General features: G+C 42.0%; 1 protein-coding gene across 3 annotated transcripts in view; it reads left to right on the forward strand.

Moving 5' to 3' along the window:
• Positions 1 to 10,784: 10,784 nt before the first annotated feature.
• Positions 10,785 to 27,981, forward strand: part of BCAS3 (BCAS3 microtubule associated cell migration factor) — a 4,343,716-nt gene continuing 4,326,519 nt past the window's right edge. For all 3 annotated transcript variants that reach the window (XM_078679810.1, XM_078679809.1, XM_078679811.1), the window contains exon 1: positions 10,785 to 10,888. The gene's annotated coding sequence lies outside the window, so the exon portion shown is untranslated. The remainder of the gene's footprint in view (positions 10,889 to 27,981) is intronic.

Here is a 27,981-nt window from a genome sequence, read left to right on the forward strand (position 1 = left end):
CCGGTTTCTGGCTTCAGCCGTCATCAGCCAGGATAGCTTTACTCCAGTCGTGTGGAGAGCACGGGAATCACGTCTGAGCATACCTGTCCCACTCGGGGTGACAAATGCAAAAACAACAGTTGATGGACAGAATGCAGAACAATGTCATACATTTACCTCAGTTCAGAGATCTGGGCCTAAATCCATCGTTTTTATGCACTCCACACCACCCCAGTTCAGACATGGCCATATGCAAATCAGCCTTGACCCTGTGCTCTCTCTCTTGATTGTACCAGAAGGATATGATTATCAAAAAATGACAAATATGAAGAAAAAATATATATGAGAAATTACATAAATACTCATACACACGAGATTGATGTGTACATATTATTTCTTTAATTAATGTTGATTGTGGAATGTGTGGGGTTTCTTTAAGATTTCTTGTGTTTAAATCTTATCTTGGCACATTTGCTGTGCATCAAAAGACAGAGGTCTAATGCAAAGCTCTGTCATCCGAGGGAGTTTAGTATTTATGTTTCTTTCTCAGACTTCAAAGTGTGAGAATGTATGTGACAGTCCTGCTGAGTATTCATGTAAGAAGGTTGTAGGATGCTTTTTTTCTTGCACAAAATAAAAATGAACTGTGCTAATGTTTCAGAATATATCAGAAATAGTAGAAATGAAGCTAATTTTTCTTTTTTCTTTTAATTCTGAAGGGTGGTGGAAACAAAAACTTGAATACGATCAAAACACATCAGTACACTGGTGAAGACACTTGCACATATAATGCACACATTATCATTTGTGTGCAGTAAAACCTTATTTTGGTGCAAAAGTAATAGTCATTTCAATTGAAAATGTGTTGTCTGTAATGGCAGTGTGCTACCACACCATGCATACTCCACACTACACCACACTTCTCCACTCCACTCTATGCCATGCCACTCCATTCTACATCACTCCACGCGATTCTACATCATGCCACTTCACTCAAGGCCCCTCCACTCTAAGACATTCTATGACATGTCATGCCACTCGACTCCACACCACTCCAATCTACGTCACTCGCTCCATGACACAACACACCACTCAACTCTAAGCCACTCCACAACACTTATCCCACTCCATTCCACTCCAATGTACCCCACTGAACTTTGCTACAATCTACTCCAATCTACTCTACTCCAATCTACCCCCACTCCACCCAATCTACCCCACTCCACTTTACCTCCCTCCAATCTACCCCACCCCACCTCAATCTACCTCACTCCACTCCAATCTACCCCACTCTAACCCAATCTACCCCTCTAGGTTGGATGTGGTAGCATATATATATATATATATATATATATATATAAATATATGTATATATATATCACAGCCAAACACTTCAGCATACACCACAATAGCGACTGGACGAAAGCAAAGTTCTTTGCTCTCGACACAATTTCCAAGAATCCCAGAGGAGGTAACAGAATCTTAGCTTTGCGCAGATTAGAATCCAAATTCATTCTCCAGGCAGGCAGTGTCGCACCAATAGGAATGAATATTGATGAGGAAATGTATGTACATCTCTGATTTCTACAGTATTATATGCCTCTCGCTACCCTAAAGCAATGCAGTTTCTGAACTGTTTGCTTTTTTTTTTTTAATCTTGTTGCACCACTTTTTCTTCCCCCTCCCACCATTTATTTTCCTCCCTATCACTTAAAAAACTATTTGTATGTAAAGGGTTACCTTTCAAAGTTGACATTTGCATATAATATCATTGAATTTGAATGTAGCATGTCATTTAGAAGGATTGGTATTAATCACTATCTTCTTTGTTTCTTCTTCCCATCCAGATGATACGAGTTGTGAATGAATGAGTCACAAGATATGAATAAACCGTATGAGCACGGAGTTTTGTGTCAGAACTGACCACACCTCCTTTGACTTTGGGACTACCCATAGTGATTTATTTTTCTCACTGCTCCAGCCTCTATCTCATTTGTGATTTAAAATATGAGACATCTATTGATTGAGGGGTACTATACCCATGATAATTTTCAATTTAGGTCTGATTGAATAACCTTTTCCTTCTATATACTTTTTCACTTCTGTTGAATGTAACCATGTACATACTTGGGGTACTATACCCACATATATGACGAAATGCCATATTACAGTGATTTGGGTCAAATAGCACAATCTCACAAACTTGTAACTGTAATACAATTGTTACGGTTGTGATTTTTTTAATTTACATGCACTATGACTCCATATGAAGTAAATATGGAGTTTTTTTTTTTTCATTTTTATGTCTGTTTACACATAGTAATGTAAAAAAAATGCATTTAAGCTTCCGGGACCGGACGAGTGGTCATGTGACCAAGAGCAGGATTGCTCAAAACGCGTCTTTTTGTTTGCCCGACTAAAACTTGAAACCTTAAACTTACTGGATCGGTGTGGCTCGTTCTTCACTTGTGGACTGGAGTGAAGTTTTGTTACGGGCAAGAAGACCGTCAGTGGCGGGCTGCCAACGGTAGTTATTCTAAATCCTCTCACAAGCACCATGTCAGCTAGTCTGAAAAGGGAGCGTGAGGATGCTGCGGAAGCTCTGTTCAACAATATTCATCAGAGCAGTAACAGCACCGTCACGCAAGTCAGTCAACCCAGCGGTGCACAACATGAGGTCAAGCAACTGCTCAGAACACTTGAGAAGAAAACCAAAGCCGAAATAACAAAATGGTGGGAGCACAAATCGCTCACCAAATATGTGGAGGGGGGAAGAGTGCCGCGAGGTTTAAGAATACTGCTGGAACCAAGCTTCGAGGATCCCAACCCCGCGATGCTGAAAGAATGGGGGGAGTGCAATCTCATGGCCTCAATGAACTTGGTCAAAATGCTCATAAGGTATGCTGCAATTGATCGTGAAAAGTTGCTGGAAGAAATAAAAAAACTTGACGAGGAGCTAGACAATATAACTGATCCCGATATAAAATCATTTCTAACGGCTACATGCAAAGAGATCAGTGAGCGACTCCGCAAACATGAGGAAAGAATAAAAGTCAGGAAGGTACACAAGTTTGAGAGAGACCTCCAGGATTACGACCTGGATCAAATTTATACCTTTTCCCGCAAATTCGACAAAGCCAAACAGTTGAAATTAATTAGTAAGAACAGTAAAGAGGGTGAACCTGCGGGAAACGATCATCTGGCAGTCAACAACGCAGATTCAGATGCAGAATCAGCCTCAGTAACTAGCGCTTCCAGCACCTCTTTTTCCGAAACAAGCAGCACCGATGGAAGATCGGGAGGCAAGATATTGGATCTCGGTGAAGAGATCGATTTTTTAGTGGAGGACCGTCTGCAAACTCTGCGCCCAAGATTACGAAAGAACTACAACGCAAAAAGCGCAAAGCAAAACGTCACGCCAGACGAAAGAAGCGCAAAGCCACAGCAACAGCAAACGCAGAAAAAGATAAAACAATGGTACTACAAGAGAAAGTAATGCAGGATTGTACCATTACAAATTTATCTGACGTTACACTAACTGCAGCGGAGGAGCAATTGTTAGCCCTTGTGTTAAATTACTGCCCGGAGAGTACCTTCAGCTACACCAATACGAGGGCGGATGTGTTCCGCTTTATTCGTAAATTAAAACTCAAGAAGTTTTTTTCCTCCAAACCACCATCCAAAACAACTGAGCGTATAAATAACCAGGAGCCATCTAAAAGCCGTACTACCACAATTCCAGCTGCACGAGATGCAAGATTGTTATTAACACTTTGTGACCTAGGGTAATCTGGAAATCCCACAAGAAATACAACCCCTACCGAAATTCCAAGTACACAACGTGAATTACAGGATGTTGATATTCGGCAGAAGGGAGCCGGTGACAGTCCATTTTAGCCGGTACGCACATTTTTGCCTGTTATGCCCAAAGATGCGGTAGACATTTATCATGAATGCGTAGTAGAAGATTTAAAAAACTACACCACACGGTACAGGGACAAAAGTACAAGTGCAATGTTGAGTTACATCAATACACAATGTTAATGAAAAAACGAAGTCAAAATCAGGAAGTTGTAATCAACAAGTCTGATAAAGACGGAAATATTGTTTTGTGGATTACATCACAGAAGCCATGAGACAATTAAATGATACCAATTGCTATATAAGATCAAATGGCTTGGCATATAAAAAAGCTAAAGAGGAACTTAAAAAAATGCTATTATCATATAAAAGACAGAATTCCATTTCATCGACGGAATTTGACTTTTTGCACGTGGAGCATCCAGTTATACCGATACTATATCTAATCCCCAAGGTGCACAAAATGAAAGTTCCAACACCAGGTCGACCTATTATATCGGCCATCAATAGCATTGGAGAAAATATTTCCCGATATATTGACTTCTTTCTTCAAGACATTGTTAAAAGCTTACCGAGCTATTTGAAAGACACTGGTGATTTTTTGAATAAGTTGAATTTGATTCAGTGGCAAGAGAATTGGTGTCTAGTGACTCTCGAGTTGTTATATACTTGCATAGACTATTCCAAAGGTATTGAAGCAGTACAACATTATTTGGGTTTAAGAACGTGTGAGTATTATAGTCACAACAAGATGTTGTGTGAGTTGGTACATTGGTGCTTACATGACAACTACTTCATGTTTGGGAAGGAAGGCTGGAAACGGATCAGGGGTGTGGCGATGGGGATCATGCTTCTCTCCCAGCTACGCGTGTTTACACGTGGGCCGGTGGGAGGAGCGTGGTCTCATCGTCACACCCGGTTGTAATGGTGTTAAATACTGGATGCGATTTATAGATGATGTGTTCTGTATATGGGAGGGTGACGAACAAAGTGCCTCAGAATTCGTCAATGCCTTAAATTGCAATAAAGAAAATCTTTTCTTTACTTCCAACATTAGTAAAGTGCAGGCAGACTTCTTGGATGTTCACATCACAGTGAACAACAATACTATAGAAACATCACTTTTTCGCAAACCTACTGCTGGCAATAGCATATTGCATGCCAGCAGCAAACACCCAAAGCATGTTGCTGAAAATATTCCGTATGGAGAGCTGTTACGACTGAAAATAATCAGCAGCACTCCCGAAATATTCGAACAGGAAGCTAAAGTAATGATAACCAGACTGAAAGCTAGAGGATATAGCAATGTAACATTGCAAAGGGCTTTGAGACGAAGCCGGGAAAGATCTAGAGAGTCTCTGTTGAAATCTGAGGTTCAACAGACTAATAATGACAATGCTGCTCCTCGCTTAATCCTATCATACAGCAAACAAGAGAGACAAATTAAATCGATTGTCAAGAGACACTGGCCAATTCTTATGACTGATGGGTTTCTAAGTGATACACTTCCAGAAATGCCAATAATAACATACAGAAGAGTAAGGAGTATGCACAACAGCTTAGTTAAATCAAGCCCTGAGCTAGGTGATGGCAGCATCTGGCTCAAACAAATATTTTTTTTTTTCAAATGCTCATCTTGTCGAGCGTGTAAATTTGGTATCAATACCACACATTATAACACTCCCTTTAGTCAAGTTAGTAAAGCTATTAGAGGTAATTACAACTGTCACACTGACTTTGACATATATTATCTGACGTGCACCTGTGGCCTACGATACATAGGCAGTACCAAACTACAGGTGTACGTCCGAATTTTACAACATCTTCGAGCAATAGTCAACAATGACAAAACATACCCCGTAGCTCGCCACTTTAGATCTACTCACAATAATGATCTAAGTAATCTGACTTATTTTGTCATTGACGCAGTGCCCCCCCCCCAAACCAGGGGGTGATAGAGAAAAACTCTTAAGACAGAAGGAGACACAATATATTGTTGAGCTAGATAGTAAATATCCTAACGGGCTTAATACCACAGAGGATTTACATCATTTTCTGTAATACAGCAAGCTGTGAATTTAAACGTATGTATATTAAACCCATTTCTGAACCAAGTATTTAACATATGTTTCCGATAATAGGGATTTCCAGTCCAAATAAAAATGTGAATCTGTTGGAGAACTGTTTGGCGATCTAGTGTATCACTGGTGAACAGGTTGGATTTGACACAACCATAAAGAAAATGAAGCTGAATCAATCCACCCGTTATTATTTCAAACCAGATCGCACTATGTAAATATTGTTTATAAATGTAATATTTGTTTAGCATTTCTTTTTCTTCACCTTTGTTTAATGTATTTATACACCCCAGAAACCACGGATATTTATATTTTGGTATTAAGCGATTAATCATTAGGGTTAGTAATATTGCACAGGATGTAAATGATCAATTCTATGACATTAATCTTTCTTTCGATAGTGTGTTCAAAGAGGATTTGTGTTTTTTAATTATGACATATTTATAAAATATTATAAAAATATATTTTTCTGCACAGGTCACGTTGGGTTAAAAAATACCGTTAAACATTTTATAAGATGAAACCTGTTTTTGGGTACAATAAAAAAACTTTTTTTACACAAGAGGCCACTTCATGCAGTTATCCCATTTAATAGGGAAGTATGTTCGAATACAGGATAAGGGAATGCAATATTAAAACCCGTTAGTATTAAAAAGTATTGCAACAAGAATAGGATCAACTTTGGTCATGATTGTTTATAGTACTTTGTATATAGATGAATTGTTATGTAGATAGTGTAGATGGATGTATATATATGTATTTGTATATATTATCTTTAACTTTTCTATGTTCCTGTAACGAGTATATAGGCCATACTGTTTAACTAACATTTGTTTATTGTACAGTTCTTGTGTGATTAGGCATTTATGCTGAAATATTATTGTACCTTGTTTCCACAATTAATTATCGTGGTGTACCATTAAGTACTTTTTTTATGTTTATCATGTGACCATGTGATTCACTTGAGAGGTGGAGCATCACTTTAAAAAATAAGTATATAACTAGTCAGCTGACCGGGTGTACGGTGTGTGAACAAGAGCACTTGTTGCTCGAAACGCGTCGCCCGTTGAGAGGTCAACAATAAATCTACCTTGCCGACAGCCTGGGGTCCGTGTCTTCATTTCGCCGTTCATTCGGAGGTGGTGAAGATTGCTGGTGTGTATATATATATATATATATATATATATATGTGTGTGTGTGTGTGTGTAAGTGTGTGTGTGTGTATATGTATATATATATATACATATTTGCAGTCAAACGCAAGCGTTTCATTTTGGGAATAAAAACTCAAGCCTACAGCAGTACATTGCTGAATTGAAATTTCATAACTTGAAACCCCATTTTGATTCTCAGACAAATCTAGGTGTGACCTGAGCATTCGGTAAACACCAGTGACAAGGGGGACAGCATTTGTCGGGTGGCATGTTGCACTTCATTCAGTTTTGACATTTCGACTCCCAGAAATAGGAATAACTAGTTACCTGTGCATGTGCAGGTGCAGAAACAGAGATTTCGCACATTTCCCTGTATGATTTGAACCAGGATTTGCCTGGCGAAAATCAGGCAGGTAAATAAATACCTGTGGGGTTGCCAATCAATGCATTACTCAAATTCCCAAATCTGCTGCAGGTGGGAGTTGAGGGACAAATTGTGATCATGTTTCAAATGGGTCCCTGGTGCCCTTAAGGGGCCACAGCACCTAAACTGTAGGATTCCCATTATTTATCGTGACCCAGACCTATTTCTTTACCAAGCATTCTTCCAAAACACCATTGCAACAGAAGGAAAAGATACACCACGCAAAAAGAATATGTAGAAGAGAAGTACCACGATTACAATGTAAAAAGTTAAAAAGATGTTATAGTTCTTACACAGTCTAATCATTTCAGAGCTGAAGCATTTTTAATATTATATATAGCGAAGCCATAGTTGCCACTTTTTTAATTTATTTTTTGCAACTAACATCCATTGACAAAGCCAATAGTCATGGCTGGGAGTAGGTCTAATGTTACTGGATGCAGTGATAGAAAAAGCAAAATACCAGTCGGGCAGCACATTATGCTCAGCACATAGTTTTAGCTTGGTGTTTTAAGCCACACCCTTAATTACATCACATGTGCCCCTTAGAGAGACCCCCATGTTTTACATCCCACTTAAAGCCTTGGAAACAACACCATGTCACAGTCACCTCATGTCCTGGCACTGTGCATCATGCATGACTCATGATTTCCAAGTTTTCAGATTGCCTGTGTGCAGGGACACAAAGAACCCTCCCCCACCCCAAACCTTGCTTTAGGATCTACAGCGAGGGTGAAGTTCTTGATGGGCCTCTTCTGTCTGCACCAGGATGAGTGGGTGGATGGGTAAAGGGTGGATGGAAGGAACGGTGGCTAAGTTAAAGGGGTATAGAGAGAGAAAGGGAGAATAGATGGATGAGTGAAAGCATGGATGGATGATTGGCAGAATGGGTGAGTGAATGGGTGCATGGATGAGTGAAAAGAAGAATGTAAAGATGGATGACTGAAAGAATGCATTTATGAATGAAAGGGAAGGTGGAGAGCTGGAAGAATGGATGGATGGATGGATGGATGGAGGAGTGAAAGGGTGAATGGGTGGACGGATGAAGGATGGATGAGTAAGTGAAAGGATGGGTGGGAGGGTAAATGGTTGGATGGATGAATGAATGGATAGGTGGAAGAGTGGATGGATGAGTGAAAGGATGGCTTGGGTGAAAGGGTAAATGGTTGGATGGATGAGGGAATGGATATATGGGTGAGTGAAAGGATGGAGTGGGTGAAAGGGTGGATGGATGGATGATGGATGTGTGAGAGTGGATGAAGGGATGTATGAGTGAAATGATGGATGGAAGGATATATGATGGAAAGGTTTGCAAATGGTTGAAAAGGTTTGGATCTGGATGGGCACACAGATGGAAGGACAGAATGAACAGTGAAAGTCTGAATGATGGGGGAAACAATTAATGGACGATAGAATGTAAATGGGAAATTGTGGATATCAGGGGTGTTTGATGGAAGGATGGATGGCTAGATCCTTGGACAAGAGAGCTCTTCTGGAGATGGTTTGATGGCTTTGCTTTCTTGGTGTCATAAGAGCTTTATTTCAAAGTGGGAGGTGTTTAAATTTTCTGGCTACTCGCTTGCCTATATGTGACTATTCTATATTTGCTGTGTGCTTATGTGTGGGATATATACATCATGCATATTACATTTTGAGTGACACCCAACTGCTACTTCAATGTTACAATAGTAATTGTACATTTTTGCATGTTTTTTTTTAGGTGTAAGGTTTTAGGGAGAGCCTCATAGTGCCATGAGCTGTGCTTGAGATGTATATTGTGTTTGTAGCAATAGGCAAGGCATCAAAATTAAACTATGTAATAGTGTATAAACAGTGCATTCTTTAATAAAGCTGCAGGGAAAAGCACCTTTGTGACTTCCGTCAGCTAGTGCAACTCTCTGCTAAGCCCCCAATATAGATTCCATATTTTAAGTTCCACTTGCTGAAACACCCATAGTGCTTTCTCTATGGTGGGTTCATCAGAGCAATCCTTCCTTTAGTTCACCTATGCGTGCCGCTTTACAACTCGCAATGGCACTCTGATATGAGATGCTAGTAACAAAGTTTATCCAAGCAGATCTTTCTGACCACTTCTCACACCAAACATGCTTGAACAGGACCATGAGTAGTAAACAAAATATCAGACTGGACAACCCAATGCAGTAACCATAAAATAGATTATCATATGAAATACCACAAAAAGACCTGCACAGTTGCTAAAAGCTGCACGCATACCACAAAAAATGTGAAATGCATGATTGTCTCAACCTAATAGTAACTTATTTTGACTATTACTTAAGTGGTTGTCTATTTACTTACTTTTATACTATGGTGCAACTTCCTCTGATGTATCTGTAAAACGTACCTTTTGTCCCGAGGTTTTATCCTGAATTTTTAAACTTACCGTCCTGAATGTGCACCTGCACCCATGCCAGTTGGTCAACCTACCAGCACAACAAGGGGTAGACTTCAAGACCGATTCAACCAGCCACGGACCGCCTGTCTGTCAGTCCTCAATTGAACAATCGGTAGCCCATTTGCTTGCTTATTTGTACAAAGTGAAAACATATAATAACCTGGAAAAATTGAGACTTCCCTGATGAAATTGTGTGGTATTAGGCACATTTTTCATTTCACCAAAACTCTTTTTGCCTTTGATTATCAAGCATGAAAGAACATTCAAATATGTGAGTTCAGAATACCAGGTGTACAGACTATCACTTTTAATAAGTGTCTCTGAGTGCAGTGCTATACTATGCCCTGTTAATGTCAGAGAACACATATGTTAAATAAATACTCTTTTTTTAATTTTACGTGGTATGTTGTATGATTTACAAAGCAAATATGGTCAGGGCTCGGCTCCAGTATGAGCTCTAAGACCGGGGCAAGCTCTTGCTGTTCATTTGTTGGCTCGCCCACCTCTAGTTCTGTGCCAACCCGGCTTCGAAATGTCAACCTGTCACCGCTCAGCACCGCCTCTCAGCCCATTCCTGCCAGAATCATGTGTGGTAGAAGCAGGGTTTGCAAGAGCCACGACCAGCTGACACAAATCTCACAAAATGTTCTACCAAGTATGACTAATAAACGCTAGGTTTCGTACCAGCAAAGTCTCTCTGGCACCCACCAACAGGTGCATTATTAGGACAGTGTTTACACACCATTGAGGCACGTGTGGACGCCACAGCCAATTATCTATTCGGAAGTCTAAACAGCGCGCTAGATTGGCTAGTGTGCCGACAACGCTCCAATCCTGTGTCTCCTTACACTTTACAAGTCATAGAATTGGTTGTCATCCGACCCGGAAGTACTGATATTATTTACGGACAAAACGCGTCCGTAAAAAAGATCAATAAGTGGCAGCTGACGTTGGGCTGAACATTCGGATAGTCTTTGTAAGTACTGGCACCATATGTGTATATAGTCGTAGACAATTAGTTGAAATTATGTAGGTAAACGGAGGAGCAATTAAAGGGCAGGAGAACGTAAGGTCGTTTCACAGTTCAGTCCTCAGTGCCGAAAGAGTTCAATATTTCTTGGTCACTTATTTTGAAGAGAAGTATGCATGTTATTAATTTAAAATTTGGTAATGACTTGATTTTGTGTTGGCTTTGTGAGATGGTGAGTTTCTTTCTGTCAGATGGGGTGGTGCTGATGTGGTATTGGTGGATAACGGTTTGAACAGTAGTTTTGAATTGCGATTCTTAATGATTTTTGTTTCATGGGAGGGATATGTGTTAGCAGTCGGTTTGACTTTTCTTTTCTTTTTTTTAAGTATCTTTTTATTTATTGTATTGATCTAAATTGATTGTAATAAGCAATCACCAGTGGCTTGACTTTTCTTGATGATGTTGGCTGGCAGAGTGCTGAAGTGTGATTCTGTCTTTCATGGCAGGGAACTAGTTTTATGTATGGTTTTCAAGATGCTGTTTTTTCGCTCCTGCTGTTAGGCTTTGATGAAGCAGTGGCAGTTTTTAGGTCTGGTCAAGACCTGTTAGTTTGTGACCATGCGCGTAGAGGCTGCTCACAGCTCACTGCTTACAATCGGTTGGCATAATTGTCACTCTAATTTGCTTGCTTCTTATTTGTCAGCTGCCTTAGGCTTCCTTCTTCTTTGTTTGTCCGTACTCCCATGGAGTATGGGTGTTTTACTTGTGCCCTTCCTCCGATCATTTTGTAGGCACTTTTTTGTCTGTGTGTTTAATCACTCTATCAGAGTACGTCTTTTTCAGGTGGCTCCCTTTATGTACCTTCCTCATCCTTGTTCCCAGCCCCTTCACCCCACTCTGTGTTTTCCGTGTTGCCTCCTACTTGCCTTCCCACCCTCAGTGTTGCCTCCCCACTCCTCTCCCTTCCTGTTTCCTCCTACCCTCCTATTAACCAGAAAAAGGCCTATGACATGGCCAGCTATGCCCGCATCATAGCACACTTTTTGTTGTTCATGTTTTGGGGGAATCGGTCCAACTTGCAGTTTCTTTTATCAAATCAGAAGGCTTCCTGAACCTGACCATCTGAGCAATTTTATCCTCCTCAGTCACATTAAATACTTATTACCTTCCTGCCATTATCGTGCCACCTATTTGTGTTTCTGGATAACCTTTTTACTCTTTGCCTCATGTCTTTATCTTCCTCCAGTTCCCTCCATTCTTTCCGTGTTTTAATCCGTCATCAAGATCCTAATTTGGTTGCTAATTTCGATCCTCAAAATATTGAAATTAAACTTTTCCATCACAGTATTGGGAATGATTCTATACACCAATAACATGGCTTTCAAAGACTTCCTACAATCAATTTCTGGTGTAATAGCCTGCTATATAGACCTCTTTGCAACTCTATTAAATAGCTGTGCTTTCCCAATCACTTTGGGATGGTAAGTTTAAGCTTAATTCTAATTTTCCTTAAAACAATTCTGCATGTTTTGAGATGGGAATTGAAGTCCATTGTCGGAAACAATTTCTTCTGGCAACCCCTCACTACAAAACAAGTTTCTGAACTATACTGTTCCACCTCTGAGGTTTCACATCCTATCATGCAAATCTCAGGACATTTCGAGTAATAGTCAATTAATATAATATCATGCAACTCCTTCTAGATCACCACTTAGAATGACCGATCATATAGAAATCCTCTTTTCTCTTTGACCTTACTGGTAACTCCTTAGCATTTGTTAAAACACAAAATGATTTTGCTAGTTCATCACTTTTATTGAAAATGTAACAACTTTTCACCCATCTATTTATCCTGGCATCCATTCCCAGCCACCAACCATTTGCCATCATTCAAACACAATTCAGTGTCCCATTCAGTTGATGGCTTTTCATCTAATTCAGTCATGTAATTAAATATGTTTGCCGAAGGCCACACACTGTCAAAATGTCCTTTTCGTTTGCATCTTTAAATATTATGTGCAAAGCAGGACACTTTTTTGCATTTGCAAGGTTATTGAAACTGCTATAGTTGTAAGAGATATCTCCACTATTACTGCTAACATTGCATCTGGGTTAAAACAAAATTAGTACTACATGCAGCTGTTGGACATTATGTTCCCTACATTACGTGGATGCCTAAGTAATTTTTGCAAACAGTTTTCCAACTGCTTTATGCATATAACTATGCAGATTGTTCCTGAAATGTTATCTATGTTTCTGCCCACAGTCATTTTTGGATCCTTTTAGATTTGGGGTACCTCAATATCTTGTCCCAGTAGACTTGGTCATACGTTATGTGTTCAAAAACATGTTTCAGCCATGGTTCTCAAAATCCCCATATCGTAAGTTTTGAATCTTCCTCTTTTTATTGCGAGAAGTAAAACTTTTAACACCGTTAATAGTTACTTGGACACTATTTAAACTCCCTAGATTATCAAACTGTGGCGTATGTTTGCAAGTCCAAGTGTTTCATAATAGTGTTTTAACAGACATATCTTCATTTGAGAAGTAATCCCATCATCCTCCAATACTTCTGCAAGGGCCGGCCTCAAACATGTCGAGGCACCTCTTCCATTCTATGGGTGGCTCACAAGGTACTAAGAAAATTGCAGAGGGCTGGAATGTTGGATATTATTATGTAATACTAAAACATTGGAAACATGGTCACCACAACTGAAGAAGGATAAAAAGTTGTCTCAGATCAGTTTAAAGGCAAAAAATAAAGATACAAAACTTTAAAGCTCTACCGTTCCTTAGTGAATCCTTTATATTGAGTACTCTTGGGCATGGCTTGGCAGTTCGGGCTGGACTGTTCCCATGAGGCACAGGGTCAAACTGATTTGCATATAGCCATGTCTGAACTGGGGTGGCAGAGTGGGCTAAAGAACGGTGATGGATCAAACCCAGATCTTTTGACTGGGTGTGAGTGTTTGATTGGTTCTGATGCTCCGTCCATCACCACCCCTTTTGTACCGCTTTGGCAGCCATAAGTGTGGCAGGGTATGTTCAGACGTGAGTCCCTTGCTCACTTTGCCACTGGATTCAAGCAAGCCGAGCTGAAGACGGCTGGAATGCCAGAAACCGGTCCTCGGAAGCTTGTTTCCGGTCCAGGGAAGGCATGGCTTGGCAGTTCGGGCTGGACTGTTCCTATGAGGCACAGGGTCAGACTGATTTGCATATAGCCATGTCTGAACTGGGGTGGCAGAGTGGGCTAAAGAACTGTGATGGATCAAACCCAGATCTTTTGACTGGGTGTGAGTGTTTGATTGGTTCTGATGCTCCGTCCATCACCACCCCCTTTTGTACCGATCTGTTTTTTTCCGAGCAATGGCCCGAGCTCTTGACAAAGTTAGTACCAGCTGCCTCTGCTGGCATAAAGATTTGCAGCGGCACTTAAGGACACAGCACACACTCATCTGTGTAGTCGCCTACACCATTGCGGCCTCTTCTGGCATACAGGGTCACGGCTAAGACAGTCACAAGATTGTTGTGCTTGTCACACTATCACTTCAACCGTAACCTCTTCTTGCATGCAGAGTCACTGAAATGAGGTAGTACTGGCTTGTCAAACACCACACTGTGCTCAGTGCAGACTCTGTCCATGGCAGTCCTCTCTTGGCATTCAGGGGTTGCTGTTACAATGCTGCACACTGGCAGCTACCTGATCGGTGCACAGCCGTATCCTCACGCCTCGCACCACTGGACCTCGCTCCCTCAAAGGCTGTCCTTTTCATCACAGGGAACACTGGTCTAGGCAAGCTGGAACGTGCTGGTGCTCCAGGGCAGGTGGTATTGGTTTCCCGGGGCGATGTCCCTTCACCCTGTAGGGAGACTAGCAGGCCTTGGACCCCAGTCCTGGTCATATAATCAGAAGTCTTGCAGAGATTCCCGTTCTTACCCAGCCCGTCTGCCTGTTTGGCAGATGACACATTTTCAGGTTTCAACCTCGCCTTATAGTCCATTTTCAGACACCAAATGTGATTTAGGGTCTGAATTGTTGATGTTTTATGTTGAGGTTCTGCTTCGTTGGAAGTCTACACTTTTCTTTCTCTCCTTTCCTCCTGAAAGGCTGTCTGTCACAGCAGGAGAGACTCTGAAGCTCAGAGTCCCACAACACAGGCCAAGGGAGTGACTAGAGTCAAACCTGGATGTCAGTCACAGTAATATGTGCATCAAATGGTTAATCCTGGGCTCCTATACCACTCTTCATGATTCCCTTATCAGCTTCATCTTCCTTACTGAGATGGATCCAGTTCCCTTCTTTGTGACCTATCACTGAATCAAAGAGCACCCTTTTAAAGTGTAAACCAGGAGTCTCTCTTGCTCCTTTTCCTCCACGTTGTCCCACCCAGCTCACAGGAATGCAGCAGTACACAAATCTGTCTGGGGGATTCCTCTACTCCTCAGGGGGATTCCTCTACTCCTCATGTCTTCACCTTGCAGGCTTGGGCTTCCCAAAATGGAACCCAGCATCCTAATGTACCCTTACAGGCATACTTGCTGTCAGTGTAATTACATAGCACACATACTGTCTAATACTGTCACGTTCTTGTATTGTGCCACCACAGACACACATTCAGTCTGTGCGCTGTGTACAGTATTGTGACCTTTCTGTATTGTAGTAGGTTGTGGTATTTGCAAACACAAACACTGCAAGCACACACACACACACTCCTTGTGCATGCTGCGCAACACTACACCCATCATGTATTGTACTTCCTGCACGTACACATACACTTAGCACATACTTTTCCTTGCGCATGTATTGCACAGCACTGAATCTTAATGTATTCCTCATAGGCATACATACCATTAGTACATGTACTAACCATACATGTACTGCACAGTACTGCTATATCCCTGTACTGCATCCTTTCCAGGCACACATACATCCAGTGCAGTCACTATTCCTGCACTGCACTGAACAGCACTCTGCATCTTACTAATGTAGGCCAAATGTGAGTTAAGCAGACAGCAGTAGAACTTTTAAAAAGTGAGTGAGCTTGTAGGCCTCACCCCAGTGACACGGGATAAAAAGGACCTGTTCACTTCTACTGACCACTATATGGTATGCTGCTACCACCGCGCTTGTACTGCTTAACTCCTGGTGAAGGTAGTAGCCTTCCGCCTTAACATAACATAACGTGTATTTGTAAAGCGCACGTTCACCCGGAGGTATCTTGGCGCTGAATAACAGATGTTTATTGTTACCCAACTCAATGGTACTCCTTTTATGGACCTTAGATGGTTGAAAAGCTGAGTGGACCTGCTGGGATTTGAACCTGTGAACATGAGGTCGAACACAGGCTCCTGCAATGGATGCATTAGTCCACTGAGCCACCAGACCACCGGGAGGTTAGTGGTCTGTGTGCCCCTCCTGGTACAAAACGACCGTAGCCCATGAGAGAGGCCTATGGAATGGCGCCCACTCATGATCTGTGTTTGCTTATGGCAACAAAAATCTACTTTAGGGATCCAGACAACAGTCCAGTTGGGCACTCAGGTCAGGGGTGCATGTCTTTTACCATGTATACCATGTAGAGGAATTTTTCACCCCAACATGTATAAAGCAGGTTGAGATGAGCAAATCATATAAAATTATATAAAATTCCTCTGTATGTGGTCAGCCTTCTTGCTCACAGACTAAATAACATGAATGATTATGACAAATGGGCATCCTTATAGACTCTAATAAATACACAGAAGAAAGCATCCAAAATTATTATAAAATGCTAGGAGCTGAACCCAAGTTGTAATACCGTGAACAGGATCAGTGAATTACATGAATTAGAGATGTGAATCACTGTAGTAAACTATCTTATGTTTGACAATTGATAATAATAGACATTATGTTTGGGCATTTGACTCATATTCTTATACAGTATGTCTAGGATACGTTACTCCTCTCACTGACTAACACCACCACCATCCGACTCCAAACCCTTCTCACTAAAAGTAGTTTATTAGTTGGTTTTCTTTCACAAAATTCAGTTCAACGTAGTTACAGTGCTGGAGTTTCAAGATAAAGATGCATTACTTGCCCCTTGCCTTTAAGCATCAGGAGAAAAATCAAATGAAATGAAAAACAAATGATAATAAATAAGAAGACTTTGTTGAAGGTATTCTGATGGAACAGTTGCTATGGATATATATTTATCGTAAATTTTAAATTCTGGTATAGCGGAGTTACATCATTCGGCCCGTGTTTCACCATCTAAAGCACATTGGTTAATATGGTCACCCTTCCCAATCTCAATGTCATCATGACGCCCTTTTCTAAACTTGAGTTTAATTTGATGTCCGTGCCTCTACAATCAGACGGTCTGTTAGTTATTTTTGATCTGCTGTATGTGTCAACTGGCTTTAAACTTGTGGCTGCAGGCAGCACGATGCTCTATGCAGCAACACATTACTCCACTGAACTATCTTTCTAGTTTTTGAGCATTAGCATTGTACTGCACTGCTTTTTTACCCTGTTAGATTTGTCCAAGGCGTCTGCTTTGAAAATATCCCCTGCAGGAGCCTGTTTTTGACCTCATGGTCACAAGTTCAAATCCCTGCGGGTTCACTCAGCCTTTCATCCTAAAGGAAAACTCTGGAAAGAAACCAGCCCAGCACATTATATTTTGTGGAAAGTTAAAGGACGCTAAGTTCCCCGTATCCCCCATGCCACTGACGAAGAATTAGTCTAACAATCAGAATTCTCTTGCTGCATACAACATGGAAAGCACCTCTTGTGACAAAGTTCAGATGCTCCTTCTCTCTCTGGACGCTGAGAAGGCTCTCTCGCTGGACGCTGAGAAGGCGTTTGACAGAGTTAACTTGGAATATCTCAAGTTAACACTCGCCAAGGGAAAGCTGGGGCCATGATTATGCTCTTTTTTGCTATCTTACTTTGTTGCACCATCTTTCAGACCTTATTTTGTTAGCATGGGGGACATGCTAGGTATGTCTTCTCTCACCAAAGGTCCAATCCATCCTCAACATTATATTTGGAGACATTAAGCTTAAAATGGTGCTGTTTGTGGATGATGCTCTGTGCTTCCTGACTGGCCTCTGATTTCCTGGCAGTGCTGAAAAATGAACTCATTCTTTTAAGCAGATATCAGGGCTTAAAATCAACCTTAAGAAATTGGAGGGTATAAGGTTGTGTTGAGAAAAGGAGGAAACCTGGCAAGTAACGTTGGAGGGTGATTTTGACTGGTCTCCAGCTGCTTTTAAGTACTTGGGAATTGTACTACCTACTAATCCCTGCCATCTATATGACTGCAACACCTCCCCCCTCACTCAGTGTTCTCTATAAAGGTCTGTATCACTAGGGTAGGCTGGAGATCTCTTGGATTGGCAGAATTAACTGTGCGAAAACGAATTTCATCCTCCGTCTGTTCTGTGCGGCCAGCGTTCTACCGATCAGATTCCCACAAGAGGTCATTAAAATTATACAAAAAAGAGATGGGCTTTTATTTGGCATGACAAAACTCTTCGGGATCATACATCGGTATTATATAAATCTCCATTTGAAGGTAGGTTGGGCGCTTCCGATGTCAATAGATACATTTTAACAGCCCAAATCGTCCCGGATTTAGCATAGGTATCCTTCTCCACAAAGCCCCAGGTGCATCTTGAACAATCGACCAGCAGAATCCCATTGAAACCTCTCTACTAGCTCCTTACACCCTCTCGCAGATTGCTGGGCCCCTTATGCCCGTCCACTACAATCATGCGTCACCATTTAATAATAGTCAGCCGAACTAGATCTGCCACAACAAACCCCTTTCCTTACACACCTGTAGTAGGAAATCCCGTTTTTTTTTTTAACCACGTATGTCATTTACTCTCAGTGGTGGAGCAGCCCTCACTTGACACTTAAGAACCTCTATATTGATGGCGTGGGTAAATATACGGATCTGTCTGTTATGGATTTTCTGCATAATAGGACAGACATCTTTGGAGTAATCCAGCTTTTACACTGGGTACACCAACATGACTTAAAGAAGGGTGCAATCGGATAAACTACCAATATTGAAAATTTACTTGCAAGTGGGGAGCAGGACAAAGCCATTTCCCAATTCTATGTGGTGCACGAGCAACCCCCTGCACGCATAATATTACAAAATGGAGATAAGGCCTGGATATTGATATTTCTGAAAGCCAGTGTATCATAATTTGTCACAGAGCTGCCGAATTCTCCATCTGTACGCAGCTCAAAGAGTGTAAGGTGCTCTTATGCTGGAATTTAGCGATTGACTGACATTTCACACATCCACGGGGAGGGGTGGGGGTAACCATTTTCGGAGGGGTTGTATTGCCTAGGGATCTTGTATACGCATGTGAGGGGACTGTTCAGAGATGTACCTCTTCTGTGATCTGGTTCGGATCCAGATTAATGAGAGTTGAACTGGACATGAATCAATCCTTATTGAGTGCGGCTGATGATGATGGCCACTATCCCCTCAACAACATGGTTGGCAAACTCATTTCCCAACTGCTTAATGCCGCCAGGATCACAATTGCACAAAAATTGAAAGAGCCTGAAAGACAGCAGCTGTCTGCGATAAGATGTGCTTTGTAAAGATATGAACTCTGTTCCTCACATTTGTGTTAACACCAAGATACATTCACAGATGCATATTGATTTGATGCTTGTTCAACTCAGTGCGTCTGTTGGCCTCGCCTTGACTGTGACTTATGGATATGGGCTTAGGTGTCTTGAGGGGGAAATATTTCGCTCCTCTTTTGCTGTATACATGAGAGACAATCTAACCGTGGATCTTTGGGTGACACTGATGTGGTGAAATTTCAAAGTCTATCCGTGCGCATTTTTAGGTCTTGCATAGGCAGCGCATGCGCATGATGCGCTGCATGCGCTGTGTCTAAGGGACAGGTAGTATCTAAGACATGGGCTTTAAAAACGCACACATTGTAGATTGGGTCCTCTTACTGTCTTTAGAAAGGCAGGCTTATCATTGGTGAATAAACTTAGTAGTCCCTCCTTTTGTTCTGCCCTGGAGATTGACCCTGCTACGTGAAACCTTTCACAATGGGCCATATGTTTTCTTTCGATGCACTACTTTATCTTTCGCTCTGTCCTCACTGCTGCTACCAGTTCACTTAATCTCCATGCCCTTCACAGAACACCTCCTGCACCTCGCAGCTTGCTTGTATTCTAAACAGCTGCTTTTCACTCCTTCTCATGAGCTGGTGCTGCCTTCCTTTTAAACATCCTACGTTAAAAACAATAAATATGCGTGTCCCCCTCTCCTCCCCAACATTGAGATGTGGGTCTTCCTCACAGGAGCCAAATAAGAAGCTTATGACACAGGGCAGTGGGTTTGTGCGCTTACAGTGAGACTCTGAGTATATGGGCTACTGTGAGCTCGGTAATACTTTTACAAATTATTGCAGACTGTGCGCTAATATTAAAAATAAAACACATGATCGTTATTAGTTATGTCATTCAGCGCCAAGAGGCCATCGCGACATATATCACGGCAACCAAAATATTCACGATTCTGAACTAACGCGACGCACGGTAGCAACAAACATCAAATATTGAGGTCACTTCCAGGTCTCCCTTCCTCCCTCCCTCCTTTACCCCCCATCCACCTCCCCTTTTGACAGCAGATGACCACCCTGATTCCACACAGCATTCATCACACTGTGGCACTGTCATCAACAGCCCCTGGTGGAGATATTAACAGGCGCTCCTAAGGGCGGGCCCTTTCACATTCTGCAACAAGGGCCACAGGGATGAGATCGGCGGACTGGGGCTAGCCCCATACACTGTCCTATGGGCACTGAAGACATGTTTGTGGCATGTGAAGGGGTTGGGGCTAAATCCAGACACTGTCCTATGGGCGCTGAAGACATGTCTGTAGCATGTGAGCAAGGTGTTGGGGCTGACTCCAGACACTGTACTGTGGGCATATAAGGCATGTCTGTGGCATGTGATGGCTGGGCCGGGCTGGAGCCAAGGACATTAATCTTCCCGACGGCCCCCAGCGCCTAGAGACCCTTACGGGTGATTGTGCGCTTTACAAATGTGGACTTTTTACTACGGGTACTGAAGACATGACTGTGGCATGTGACGGGGGCTGGCTCCAGAGCTGCAGAAAAGCTTATTTTGGGGAAATATTTTAATGTTTTTGGAGGTGGGGGCCCAACTGCCTTGTTCCGTCAAATGACATTGCCCCCCACCACCCTCTCTCATTTGAGGCAGCTTTCTCCAGGCGAGGTCTTGTGGAACAAAATTCTAGCAGAAGGTGATGCAATAACACAGAGGCCTGTTGTTAACGTGCAGGTCTACCGGCTCATGTATTGGAGGAGTTTGCCCAGCCTTTTGTCGTCCCAATGTTGATAAAGCAACTAACCTCTAGTGGGTGACAAACAACACCTATTGTTTAAACTATTGCAAAACTGTGACAATAAGCATCATTTATTTTAAAGGGGATCGCAACAATATAGATAATAATTGTAACAACAAGCACGGTGTCAAAAAACATAATTTATTATACAGAGGACTGCAACCGTTTAGGACAGGTAATTATTGTAACAACAAGCTTGATGTAAAAAGCATTATTTATTACAAAAAGGATTGCAATAATATAGGTACATATTGTTATATTAATAATAATGGTGTGCAGAGTTTACACCACAAACCAAATTGTCTCTCATGGATCTTTAGACCGCACGAGCCATTGATGCAAAACTCAGTAGCGCCCATTTTACTGACTTAGTAGGAATAACAGACCAAGCTGGCCCTGTCAGGTTTGAACCTGTGGTAAAAAAATTTTTTAAACTTCTTTATTAGAAATTATCTCAGGATGTTACATTCGGTATTTCAAGAAACAAATGCAAACAAACACTTTCTCCTTACAGGTTGCGATTGGTAAAGGTTGGATCTCCGCGATTACAGCACATCATTATAACATCGTGCATCGGACCTCATTTTGGTCCTCTCCTTCCCACTCCCCCACCCCCATAGCATATCCCAGCCAGATTAAAGACAATACGCCCCTCAACAATCGTCCTGTAATGGCACAGAATCGTTCATCACTATTAAGACCACCATCTAGTATCAGCACTGTGCCCCGGCACCCCTGGGTCACCTTCTTCCAAACCTCCCCTTCTTCCAAGGCTGTTCCTATGTATGTAACTACACAATATATACACGTATATTATATGCATTTATAGGTCAATGTTGGAGTCTTCTGTAGACTGAGGCGGTTCACAAATTGTCCCTCGTGATTCGTTCCATTTCCCCCATATCCTAGCCCATTTTCTGGGGCAACCTCTGTGTAAATAGACAGCCCTTTCCGCTACCATGGCTATGTCCATATCATTTTCCCACTGCGTTCGTGTGGGGGCAACACCGGAACCCCAGTTTTGTGCTATATTCCTTTTTGCAACTGCTAATCCCAGTGTGGCCCATGTTTGCAACACCAGGTTGAGGTCTGTAGGCTTCCAGATGTTAAGAAGGCAGCACCCTGGATTCAGCCGTATCTCGGCCTCACCCACCTCTGACATCTCAGTTAGCACCCGTTCCCAGTATGTTTGTATGATAGGACAATCCCAGATGATGTGGAAAAATGTTCCCCTTTGTCCACACCCTCGTAAGCAGACTGGATCAGGGACATGACCCAGTTTATGTAGCATAGTGCGGGGGTAGTACACTCTGTGTAATATTTTAAGCTGGATTAATTTCAAGCGTGAAGGAATGGCCGCGTATCTAGGCGACGCCAACGCATGCATCCAATCTGTGTCATCTATATCTCCACCTCCCACTTGCTGCGGAGCACCACCATAGGATCTGGGAGATTATTTACTAATTTGCGATATGTTTGTGAGATAGCCTTTTTTTCCAGATGTTCGGTAAGAAGCCGGTCTTCTAGGGGAGAGGATTAGTGCCCGTTGGGATGGCACTTTGCAGTGCATGCCTGATTTGTAGGTATCGGTATCTCTCCCTGTCTGCCATTCCATATTTCTCTTTTAGGGTTGTGAACAATAGGACATTTCCTTTAGTCCATAAGTCCCCTATCTTTGTAATGCCAATAAGGTCCCATTGCCTGAATCCCTTAGTGTTAGCTAGCGTGCCCAGGCGGCGTGTGTGGTACATTTTTTAATCTACAGCTGGCCTCTTATCAGGGGAGCCGCCATGTTGGATCGCCCTGGTAGAAATTCCAGTTGTCAAGTTGCACATGGCTTCTATCTGACCCAGTGTAATCTGTGGGTTCTAGGACAGTAAAGTACCTGTAAAGAATGCAAGAAACACGTAGAACGACACTTACAACTTCCATCGGAGACCAATAAAAAACATTATTAAAGGTATCCACTTCTAGAATCCAGCCAAAGCCTGCATCCAGAGGTCAGCAGCTATAACTGGGCATTGGGAACTTCCACCAGGGACGTTAACAAAACAAGCACAGCCAGAGGGCAGACTATGTCTTGCTAGGCCTGGCAGAGATTTAGAGCGCAGATCGTTTTGTACAAATCTCTCATATCATACCCAGTGGCAATTCCTCATTCTTAGTCCTCTAGACAGTGCTGCTACCTGCTACTCTGGTTTTGTCAGTAATTCCTCATTCTAAGTGCTCTAGGCAGTGCTGCAGCTGTGTCTGGTCACAGTGGTAATTTCTCATTCTAAGTTTTCTAGACATTGCCACAGCTGCTTCCCTGGTTCCAGTGGTAATTCCTCATTCTGAGTCCTCTAGACAGTGCTGCTAGCTGATTCTTTGGTCCCAGTGGTAATTTCCCTTTCTTAGTCCTCTAGGCAGTGTTGCAGGTGTGTGTCTGTTCCCAGTTGTAATTCCATATTCATAGTTCTCTAGACAGTACTGCTAGCTGGTTTTCTGGTCCCAGTGGTAATTACCTATTCTCAGTCGTCTATGCAGTGCTGCTAGCTGCTTCTCTGGTCCCAGTGGTAATTCCTCATTCTTAGTCCTCTAGACAGTGCTGCAGCTGTGTCTCTGGTCCCAGAGGTAATTCCTCATTCTTAGTCCTTTAGGCAGTGCTGCTAGCTGTTTCTCTGGTCCCAGTGGTAATTCCTCATTCGAAGTGCTCGGGACAGTGCTGCAGCTGCTTATGTAGTCCCAGTGGTATTTCCTCATTCTATGTCCTTTAGGCAGTACTGCAGCTGTGCCTCTCTTCCCAATGCTAATTCCTCATTCGTAGTCCTCTAGTAAAACCCATTATAATTTGCAACGTCAATAGCTCTAACTTTCACAAATACGAGACCGATTTTATTGCAAATGCTATTTCTTTTTCTTTCCTTCTCCATGGATTTTTCTGATTGTTCACGATCTTATCCCTCCTCCTCTTTGTCTGATTTATGGATGTATGCCTGTCTCCTGCCGGTCACATGAACCTGTTGTTTGAAATTAAGTTTCTTCTGGCTTTCCAGATATGCTGCTTCACATCCTGTTTCGTAGCAAAAGCAGAACGCGATGTGAACATAAAAAGAAACGCTTGAATGAATAAATATCAGAGTCCCCCCTTTACTAGAAAGCCTGTTCAGTAGTTTTCAGTGACATGTGCTAAAGCTTGGAGGTAATATCGGGCCATGATGTTTTGTTAGACAAGGTATTTGAAGTGTATATGTGCCATTAAATCCACGTTTCTGTGAATCCAGGTTTGCCCCCGTCCCTTTTGCAGGGACACACATACTATTCTCCTGTAAGTGCCCTGCTATCAGGGGTAAGTGACTGCCCTTAGGGGCAGGCGAAGGGGTCTTCCAGTCTCCTTTGTTTCAGCGCAGGTAGACGGTGCAGTGTTAAGACCAAGTAATTGTGCTGTGGAGTCAGTTCTGGGGACTGGAGTGCTGACCCACCTGCTGGCAGTGACTCTTTGGGGAGAGTGCTCCATGCGGGCCTAGGGGGTGAGAACTCCCGAAAACATCTACATTTGTGCATTAGACGATCTAGTGATGCCTAACGTGGATTTCACTCTCTGTGTGTTAGGCGCTATGACCAATGTCGAATGTCACCCACCCCAACACATACACTCACTTTCCTCTCTCACTCTCGCTCTCTTTCTTGACCTGTCTCTTACTGGCCCTCTGAATCGCACAGTATACTTTTACTCCTTCGTTTGTTCTTACCCTCTTTTTCACCATCTCGTGTTTCCTTTCTCCTCATATTTGTTCTTGTATCTCTCGGTCTCCTACTGCTATCCCTTTTTCTATCCTACACTCTTCCCTTTATAGTTAACTTTCTCTTTTTTCTGTCCCACACTGTTTCGTTCTAATTTTTTGTATCTATATTTGTCTTTCTTGTCTTGTTCTTTCTACCTTTCTTTGTTGTTTCTCACTCATTTTTTTCTCTCGCGCCACCACCTCTTTCTCCATCTTTATTTCTCTTTAAACCTTTCTCTATTTTTCTTGCTCTCTCAACAGTGTCTTGATCATAAGGAAAAGTAAAAAGTAATAAAAGACATCGACTAAAAAGACTAGTACATAAACAAAGGACTGTGAAGTGAAAATAGCTGCAAGCGCCATTTTGTAATGTCATCAATAATAACAAAAGCATGGGCAAGGACAAATATATATGTGATCATTTGTAGCACAATGCATGTCTACTCAGTGGTGTAACAAAGGCCCATTCTCCAGGAGCCCCCTCAGCACAGCATCCTGACCTGAGAGCTCCTGGTTAAAACAGGAGGAGGAGCCCTCCATGCACCTTGCAGGGGGGCCCCCTCAAGTTTCATTGTGCCACTATGCCTACTAGTACAGATGATCAATTCCTCCCCACAGACTGTACACAGAGTAGAGGGGCAGATAGGATACATGTTCTGACTAATCCTTTTGTGCGACAATAGAAAGTAAACAGTCCAGGAAAATGAATCCTCGTTGAAATCATTGCTACTCGTGCAGCGTATATAACTCACGTTTTACTGCACATATCCTATTCTGTGGATTCATTACAACAGATATCATAGTTGTACTGGTAATACAACCACTGTATAACCTATTCTACACAGGATCTCTTGTAAAATAAAGTCTCAATTTGTATAAATCAAGAAGACATTATGACCACCCAAGTGGGCAAACTTACAGCAAAAAATGAAGCCCAAGTGGGCAAATGCCCTGTGTATAATTGTATAGTACAATAACAAGGCAGCAAATCCAATAGCAAAGAAAACACAGAAGACATCCTTGTTGCAAAATTCAGTCACCCAGGGTTGCACATCAAACTCATGCCTGACATTATCATACATCTCCTGTATACTAAAATAATAAACCAAACTCATGCAGAGTAATTAAGGTACAATGCTTAGCTCATATGATCACGTTGCATCTCCACAGTCATCCCCAATACCACCTGTGTGACAAATTATAAAAGCGGGTAAAAAACAATATTTTCAAAAATTAACACAATATGTCAACATACCAAAGATAGCAAGCAGAGATGGCAAGTAATTACACCTATTAGCCTAAATGGACAGCCAATTCATCGTCCCAGTTCAATCCTGCAGGGTGCAGTGTATTGATCCTGATAATATATTTCGATTGCAACCTGCGTAGTGTCAGCACTCTGTCAACTCCCCGAATGTTAGGAGGAGCTTGATCAAACACAAGGAATTGTAGGAGGCTGCTATTGCTACAAAAATGTTCTTTAAATTGTCTAGCAACCGGATATTGTTTATACTGATGGATAACAGCCTTCATATGTTCCAAAACACGCTTTTTGGCTGTGTGTATGGTGCTGTCAGTGTAAAGCAAGTTGCAGGGACGTTTTAGGGCATGTATACAAAAATTGGAATTGCAAGACCGCCTTTTCTCGAATTTTAAACTCCTTTGTGGTGGTTGGCATAATGAAGGATTGCACCTTTTTGCTGGACTTGCATGTTTTGCAGCTCATGCACAGCACAAAACCAAGTGTGCGTATCTGACCAATTGCATAATTCTTTTTGGTAACTATTTTTCTGTAAAGAATGTCCTCCAAGTTCATGCTTACAAATGTGACACTGGGCTGCATGGGCACATATTTAGATATGACATATTCAGTGTGAAGAATATGCAAATACTTCTTTAAAATGCACCTCACGTTGTTGGCCTGTTTGCTGTAGGTAGTGATAAATCTGATTTGGTCCTCCTCAGGGGCTACCAAAAGGTTTTCCCTCTTATCTTATCTACTTTTTTCACAGCTGCAGAGTGTTTTGGAATCATACCGTGTAGCAGCACCACCTTCTCATCTTCAAAAGCGGTGTCGCTACTGCAGTTCCATCTGGCCCTAATTAGTTCCCCATACGGGATACTGTGGATCAGGCTCTTAGGGTGGCTGCAGGTAGCATGCAACACACTGTTGCCAGCAGTTTCCTTGTGGTCATTTCATTTTGGTGATTTTGTGTGAATTGCGAACTTCCAGTTTAAGTTCTAAAAATTCCAATGAAGAAGTATCAATATAGCTGGGTAAATTCAGATTGAAATCGTTGATGTTAAGATCTTGAACAAACTCGATAGCCAGTTGCTCCATCCCCCTACAGATGACAAATATGTTATCAATATAGCACGCCCAGAGCACCATGTGGTTGTCGTAAAGAAAGATGGAGATTAGACATGACCTGCTGTTCTCACCAGCCCATGAACAAACATGCATAACTGGGGGCGAAACAGGTCCCCATCGTGGTGCCCTGGGTTTGGTAGTAATATTGACCATCAAAAATAAATAAATTGTTCCTCTTAACAAAAAATCTGTCATGTCTAGGATCATTTCATTGTGTATCATATACAATAATGACCTTGCTCTCAAGAAATGACAACACAGAGGGTAGGGAATGCACATGTATAAACTGCTAACATCTAGGCCCTTCAGGAGAAAATGATCCTCCCAAACAATACCTTCAATAATCCTAAGGCAATCCCCACTGTCTCTCACATATGATGGGAAGGATTCCACCAAAATTGGTATTCCTCTGACTCAAGTAGCAATTGGTCCCGCTAATACATCAATCTGTCCCAGTATGTTCTATTGGCTGCATCAATGTCGGATGTATTGCATGTTGTATAACATGCACGATCAGATAAGTGCCTGTGGCCCTCAGCTAGGTATTTTTCTTTAGACATA

Source organism: Lissotriton helveticus, chromosome 3_1 (genome assembly GCF_964261635.1).
Source record: "Lissotriton helveticus chromosome 3_1, aLisHel1.1, whole genome shotgun sequence".
NCBI lineage: Eukaryota > Metazoa > Chordata > Amphibia > Caudata > Salamandridae > Lissotriton > Lissotriton helveticus.